The sequence below is a fragment of the Rhinatrema bivittatum genome, chromosome 8 (assembly GCF_901001135.1).
Source record: "Rhinatrema bivittatum chromosome 8, aRhiBiv1.1, whole genome shotgun sequence".
Taxonomy (NCBI): Eukaryota; Metazoa; Chordata; class Amphibia; order Gymnophiona; family Rhinatrematidae; genus Rhinatrema; species Rhinatrema bivittatum.
In genome coordinates this window covers 199233879-199242271 of record NC_042622.1, presented here as the reverse complement: position 1 = coordinate 199242271, position 8393 = coordinate 199233879, and positions in this window count along the sequence as shown.

Sequence of the window (8393 nt, the reverse complement as noted above, 5' to 3'; positions counted from 1 at the left end):
CCTGCCTTAACAAAGGGGATCACACTTTCAAGCCCTGCTGAGCACCGACCCACTCATTGCAGGGCTGGGGACATGGAGTTTATGATGGGGGCAGGATATATCTCTGTAGGGTCTTGAAAGGATCACCCTCAAAGTAAAAATCCACTCTTGCGGGACAATTGTGTTCCCCCCCCCCCCCCAAAAAAAAATAGAGTTTTGCTGATCAAAAGTCTCAGAAGGCATAGTCCAAAATACAAAAATGCACAACTTAAAAAAATAGTTCTTCAAACTCCACAAATCAAACAACAGGCTTGATTCCTTATGCTTATCTTTATTTAGTGCAGTGCAGTACCACTAGGATCCTGGAGGCTTCCCAAGAAAAGAAAACCTTTGTCTCTTCAGCACCAAAAGCAAAAATGCAGAATCCCCTTCTTACTTTAATCTTGATTAGCGGCAGGCTCCTAAAAGGGAGTCCTCTCCCCGATTTCTGGCTCGGATTCCTCCTTTTCTCCGCCTTTTACCAGTCTCACAGGAGGATCACACCGACTTGAGGGCCCAAGGGCCCTTGGCTGCTCTCCCTGGCATCTTCAACACCTCATAACTCAAAGTCCAGAGTGCTTCCTCCCTCAGCGTCTCATGCAGTCCCTGTTCACCCAGTCTTTGGGAGATGGACCCTCTTCTCTGGAGTCCTTCGAATACTGGAATATTCCTCCCTATCTCCTATGAGGAAACCTAATCCCCCCTCGACAAAACAGATGTAGAGCATAAGAGTTTTCAGGGCCTGGCTATCTGTACTGAATTTAGTTTTACTGTATTTTGCATTTCTTAATCACTACTATCCCATATCTCGCAGCGATTTACAAAATAACATGTTAAAATACTATAAGGAAATACATGAATTTCTGTACAGTCTGGCTAGCGGTGCCTTATGAAAGCAGAGGGAACAGGACCCTTCCTGGTCAGGAGGAGACACCCCTCTCCCAGAGCCTTGCGGTGCTCATGGACAGGGTTCTTGTTTGACACATGGATGAAGACTTGCCATAGTTTTAAAGCTCTTTGTTTATTGAAGATGTCAATAACAGTATTGTCATAATCCCAGCATCCCATGCCATTGTACTCATCAAGACAGAGGGCTACAGTGGAAACATCTTATTATACATGAGAAGACCTAGCGAAGGGGCTGATGTCATAAAACATGAGTAAAAGGCGGGGAAGAGAATCAAGATGGCTGCCTGAATAAAGAGGCTGGGTGCATGCTTGCCAAATTCTTGTTTCTTTTAGAATTATGCCTTCAAAGCATAAGGGAAGAGTGAGGATTTTTACCACCAAATCCTCTCATCTCAGTAGCCAGCCGTTAATCTCATCCTTTGTGTCCTTGGCTTCTTCGGGCGGTGAGATTCCCATTGTGAGTTCCAGCAGAAGAGCACCAAACTCAACTGGGGATGAGGTTTCCCTTAGCCCCCATCATCGAGACCTGCCACCGGCTCCGAGGCACGGCCCCTACCAGATGGCAGTGGCAGTGCAGAATGCTGATATTGCTTCTGTAAATGAGCTGGTGGGGACACAGGAAAAATCTGCTTCTGCCTCGCCTGCACCAGATGTGGCTGAAGTGTCCTCCCGGATGACAGAAGCTCTATCTCGGATCTTCGATGTTACTTCAGCTTCTAGGCCAGCATTGGCAGATGCAGGTGGGAGTTCTGGATCCGTTTAAAAATCCCCAGCTGCTGGGTAAGCCGGCGGCTTCCAGGGCGAAGCTCCAGTCAGCCCTTGCACCGTCACCCTGACCTCTCAAAGGTCCGTCTTAAGTCCCAGCAGTCTGGGTCCTTACGGGCTCCTCCTGTGGGGACCACAGACTTCCAGTGGTGAAGACGCAGCTCCTCTTCTCGTCTCTTCATCCGCCTCCGCAGTCGCATCAGTCTCTAGTGCCCAGGGTCAGCCGGTCCCGTCTCCTGCTCTGCCTCGCCACCCGACGAGAGAACCTAGGGATCCTCCGAAAGGTGTACCATCCTCCCGTTGGCCAAGGCTTCACAATCCTGAGCACAACACCTCGCGCATAACCCCCCTTTACTCGCAGAAGTGCCAGGCCAAGTAAAAGGGATGGGATAGAGGATGTGGGCAGGGAGGGGCAAGGCGGGGGGGGGGGGGCGGGCCAGGACAGCACCATTAGACACTGTCCCAGGGAAGCGGTACCGGCAGCTGGCCGGTGCACGGAGTTATTTCTGCTTCGGAGGAGTAATAACTATAAAAAAAAAAAAAAGATAGGGGATAGTAAGAGATAATTTAGGGGTCGGGGAGGAGAGGGGAAGAGGGAGGAAGGAAAGGGTTAAGGTTAGGAAACTGGAAAAGTCCTACCTGCGTTGCCGTGCTTATTTTTTTAAAATCCCTCCCCCATTGCGCGCGTGACATCCACCCGCACATGTGTACGCTGATATCATATTTTATAACATGCGTGCAACAATGCGCCTTTTAAAATTGACCCCTTAGCCTAGTGCAGCTTATTACACTGAGCTCAGAGATCACAGAAAATAAATCTTTCTAGTTTCTGAATATGGTTATTCCACTGTCTCAGGGCCTAATTATTTACATGAAATAAAGCAGGAAAGAGCTCAGATTGTAACATAACAGGTAATGATGAAGAAGTAATTTTAGCAAAGATCCTCTGTAAATTCCACTTTTGTTGCTGCCTTTCAGTCTCTTTGTAGGGTAGGTTTGTTTGGCTTCTTAGATTAATTACTCACCCTTCCAAATCCGAGGTCGAGTTTCTCTGCCTTAGAGCGCTTACAATCTTACGGGTCATTTACTACGGCCTTTTACAACATTTGTCACGCAATAAACAGCCTAACACAGGAATAACGCAACCTCGCACTATTTTGCTGCTGGCACCATGCGTACTATAATGAGCTGATTAGCATGCATTTGCATGCTAATCAGCTCATTATCACCCTAAACCATGCAATTCAAATATTGCTGCTTGTCTCATAAATCGCAAGCCATGTTATTTGAGTTGAAGTTAACTACAACTCAAGAGCTATATCTAACTTTTCCCAGAAGCACTGGGGCACTAACGCACGTCCCATTGCTCCCAGGGCATGTGCTAAAGGGGCCAACAGCCCCAAATAACCCACCCACCTCCAAAGCTGGATAAAAAACCCATCCTGCCACCCCTGAAGGTGACTGTAGTTAAATAAATAAATAAAAATAAAATAACATTTCACACGTCAGGCCAGACCCCCACCCCCAATCCCCAACCCCTCTGCTGCAAGTTAAATTTCAGCCCTCTGAGTGCTGACCCCCCCCCCCCACCTCCATTACATACATTTGAATCCCTGGTGTGTAGTGGGGGCCCAATGTGTCCCCTAGGGTCTGGGCCTGATGGCGACCATTTTTCAAAATGGCACTTGCTGCCCCTATCACTACAGTCGCCTCCAAGGGTGCTGGGACAGGAGGGTCTATGGAGACCCCTGGGTTTTTTAATCCACTTTGGGAAGGATTATTCTGGGCCCTCGGCCCTTTTTAACACACAGCAGCCTTGCAATTCTGGAGTTGGCTTTACACAATTTTTGGGGGGCCCTTTACTGTCATGGTATTTTTTCCAACAGCATTTTATCGCTGGAGGGAAACACCATGGGATTCACAAAGTAGCCGTGCCACTTATCACTGCTTTGTAAGCCCTGTTAAGTAAACGAGTCCCTGAGGCAAAGGAAGGTGAAGTGACTTAACCAAGGTCACAAACAGCATCAGTGGGAGGAGTGGGGTGTGAACCTTGACTTCCCTGGACCTCAGTCCGCTGCTCTAAACCTAGGCCACTCCTCCATTTATTAATATCAGGAGGTATCTTGTGCATGCCTGCACTCCTGCACTCTTCTCAGGGACATTAGCTGATACCACGGGAACAGTGCAGGAGCAATATAGGCACCAAGCAGCTAGAGCTCAGTGAGAGAACCACGCGGAGCCAGACTGGAGAAATGTCCGTGGTACCACTGGTGGGAACAGCATGTCAGAGAAAGCATCAGGAGACATCTTGATCTGAGGAGGTCTCTACTGAGGCCAAAACACTGCCAAACCTGTTGCGAACATCTGAATGAGCGCTTCTGAATACGCAGGAGTCCATCTGCTGAGGGCAGTCTGAGAGGACACACCGTAGGGTATAACAGTGAATTTGCATTGGGGCAAAGCACCGTGAAAGAATAGTTCACTCAGTCACTGTATTGGCCCAGAAACTATGCATTGGGAATGGAGTGTTTTGCCAGCACCACATTTGATTGAGATGCAGTCCTAAAGCAAAAAATAATGCATCCAGTAAGGGTCTCTCTTTTTTTTTTTTTTTCCTGGCCAGCTGAGGGTTTTTCTGCTTCTCTGATATGGTATATTTGTGTGTGTGAGATCCGTGGTGAGAAAACAATTATTTAGGTGGGACATTGTGTGCCATGAAAATAATGATTCCACCCAGGAGATGCCAGTAATTTATGAGCAGAGACTGCGTGAGTCAGCATGTGACTTTGGAAATAATAATAAAAAAAAGTACACCTGACATGTACAGAGGGAAGAAAGGTGACAGAAAACAGCTTGCCAAGAATTAGAGAAAATTTAGGGAAATATTTTTCACAGTGTACGTTCTGAAGTAGTTGATATTTGGTAAAGCTAACTAATCTGCTATTTTTCACAGCCCCCTTCTGTCCAAACAGATCCCTCCATACTTTCAGGCCGATACAGTACAGTGCGCAATGTTAACCCGCATTTCGATGTGCGTTTTCGACGCGCTAGCTTTACCGCTTATTCAGTAAGGGGTAATAGCGTGTCGAAAATGCGCGTCCAACTCCCCCCGAAACTAATAGCGCCCGCAAAATGCAAATGCATGTTGATGGCCCTATTAGTTATTCCCGCGCGATACAGAAAGTAAAATGTGCAGCCAAGCCACACATTTTGCTTTCAGAAATTAACACCTGCCCAAAGACAGGCGTTAATTTCTGCCGGCGCTGGGGAAGTGCACAGAAAATCAGTAAAAACTGCTTTTCTGTGCACCCTCCGACTTAATATCATGGAGATATTAAGTCGGAGGTCCCAAGAGTAAAAAGAAAAGTAAAAATTAAAAAAAAAAAAATTTTAAATCGGCCCGCGGCCTGTGGGTCGGAAGACGGATGCTCAGTTATGTCGGTGTCCATTTTATGAACCCGTGGCTGTCAGCGGGTTTGAGAACTGATGCCAGCAAAATTGAGCGTTGGCTGTCAAACCCGCTGACAGCCGCCGCTTCTGTCAAAAAGGAGGCGCTAGGGACGCTCTAGTGTCCCTAGCGCCTCCTTTTACCGCGGGCCCTAATTTGTATAGGCCACCCTCCTGAATCGCGTGCCCAGGAGAGTGGCCTGTGCGCGCGCCGGGAGAGCGGGTGCTCGCCAGCTCTCCCGCGTGTTTTTCTGAATCGGCCTGAATATAATTCAGCCCTTCTGAAATCTACATGCAGCCAACTCTGTCACTGGTGGCCTGGCAGCACATATTTGTCGCTTGGACTGCGACAAAATTTTCCAAAGGATTTGAAGGAAGAAGAAACAGTATCACCATTATCCAGCCACAAGCGGGTAAACTTAGGCACAAAGAGATAGCATTGCTGCTACTGTTTGTGAAAACGGGACAGGACTTTTCCAGGTACTGGGAAAAAATGGTTATCGTTTATGACAAGGCCTGCAGGCATCTGGCCGTGATGCACCTGCTGGACTTAACTCCAGCCCGAAGCAGGAGTGAGCAGGGGGTGGGAAGTCATAGGAGAGAGTCTGGATGTTGCTTTAAATACAGGACTTGTAAGAATCGAAAAAGAGGAAGATGAGAGAGGCTGATTCGGATTGCTGACGGATGGAATATATCCTTAGCAGCGTACGAGTGGAATAGCCAGACAGACCAGCCCTTATCAGTCGTCACTTTCATCTAGTATGTAGTCTCAGAAAAAATGGGGAGATACTTCTTTGTCAAGGAGGCAATCGATGTTTGGAATGGCCCTACCAGTGGAAGTGGTGGGGACCGGCGCTGTTACTTAGTCCGAACATGTTTAGGACAGATACAGAAGGCAGAGGTAGAAATGGAGTTAAGAAGGTGGGTGAAGGAGATGGGGAACTGATGTAGGTCTAGTATGGGAAAGTATCTTCTCATCTACTCAAGGTGGTAAAAAATCAGAGAGGATGAAAATTGGGGATGCTGGCTGTGTCCAATTGGTCCTCATCTTCTGTCTTCTACTAGGTTACAATGTTACTATGAATATATTTGAGCCTTAGGGCTCCTGGAAGTGAACAAAAGTTGTGTGTGTTTGTATTTGGGGAATTGGGATTTGCAGATTGGATGGGCAACTTGGTCCTTATCTGCCGTTGTCCACTAAGTTACCATTGGGGGTGGTTCTATGATGAGGCAGCCACCTTGGGCAGCAAAATTTTGTACGTGGCATAAAGTACTCCCCAAAATATCCCTGAAGCGGCCACTTCACCCTCGCCAGTAAAGAGACCTGCACCGTAGAGTCCTCTGAAGACATGCCGGCGGGGTTCCCTTCCCCGGCCAGCGTAATGAGGCTCCGCATATCGGTGCCCTCTTCTTGCGTGCTGGCAGGGTTCTCACCCCCTCTCTGAAGACGAGGCTATGAGTGGCTTCACCCTCTGATGACGTGTTGGTGGGCTTCTTACCCCCCGCCAGTGAGATGAGGCCCCGCATGGCGGAGCCCTTGGATGACATACTGGCGGGGTTCTGAACCCTCACCAGTGAGAAGAGGCTATTTCTGGCAGCACCATCTAAAGAAGCACTGGTGGAATTCCCTTTTCCCAGCCAGCGAGGAGAGCCCAGTATGGAAGCATCGATGGGGAGGGGGTGAGTGGATGTGAGAGACTGAAAGGGGATGTGGTGAGTGACAGGGAGGGAATGGGCTGAGTGGAGGCAAGTGGCAGAGAGGATGGAAGGGAGGGAGTGATGGGAAGAGGGTGAGTGATTGGGAGGGGAGGAGGTGCATAATGAGGTGAGTGATTGGATGGGGAGGGGTGAGTGATGGTGAGTGACAGATGGTGAGGGTGAGTTACAGAGGGAAGAGAAAGGGGTGAGTGTGAGTGATGTGTGTCAAAGGAAAGAGAAGGGGTGAGATTGAGGGAAGGGAAGAGAGCAGGGAGGGGTGAGTGTAGGGGACTGATTGAAAGGGGTGGGGGAGGTGAATGGAGGGGAGTGATGGTGAGTGAGAGGAAAGGGAAGCTAGGAAGGGGAGGGGATGAATAACTAAAAGGTGAGTGAGAAAGAAGAAAAGTGGGGGAGTGAGGAAAAGGTAGAAGGGAGTGTGAGTGTGTGTGAAAATGAACTTGTGTGTATATGAGAGAGAGTGGAAAAATTCTGAGTCCCCTGCTATTTCACCTCCCCTCTACTAATCCATGACAATCTAAGAATTACTGGAAGTCAAATGTTTCCCAGATATGGAGAGGGGGAAATGTTTTATCTTATTTATTTGTATTATTTGGTATTATTTGATACATCTGCTGTTTTGAAATATTTAATTGATTTTTGGGAATCATTTAAAGTTTTTTTTTTTTTTATTCTTATTCTTCTTATTTATTAGATGTTCTGTTCATCAGTTTTGAAATAGTCTTTTTATTATTATGGTTTACTATTTATGATCGATTTATATTTCTTGTTACTGTTTAGAGTGCTGGCAGTTACTACTCTTTTAATTATGGGAGGTTTACTATATTTTAATTCTGTTTATTCATGACTTTCTGAAGACTTGGCCTATACCCAACATGCTGCACAGAAGGCCTAATACCATATGGGTACCAAGTGTCTTTTCTGCAGGGTTTTCTGGTTGGCCATAGCAATGCTTGTGAATGTCATATACATGTTATTGTAAGTGGTTATTTTTATCTCCGAAGACTGTACTTTGAATGCCCCTTTTCAATAAAAGCTTTCTTTTTGGGTTGGGGTTGGGGAATTGATTAATAAGAATGTTTAAAATGCATACATTTTAATTGTGTGTGTGAGTGTGTGAAGGGTTGGGGGGTGGGGTGCATGATTGTAAAGTTTGTCTGGGGCACCTGAGAGAATGCACCAGACAGACTCCCACTAAACACCTGTCTCCCAAATCCCCAGGGGGGCAGATGGTGGGGAAGGTTGGGAGGCATGTGGTAGGGTTGCCAGTTCCCTAAAAATATTATGACTGACAATAGGTGGGAACCCAACGTATCAAGCTGCTGAAAGGGCCAGACTCCAAAGGGGACTCCTCCACTGGCCCCCCTCCAGTAATGGGGCGTGCTGTGGCTTTGGAGGCCAGATTGTCCTGAAGCTCCCCTGTTTACCGTGGCTATGGGAGAGTTGGAGGGTCTACGTTGGTGGTTCTTCCAGCAAGCTCCAAATATCCATTTTTTTTAGGCTGTGACAAATGCTTTTTTTTTTTTTTTGGCCAAAGG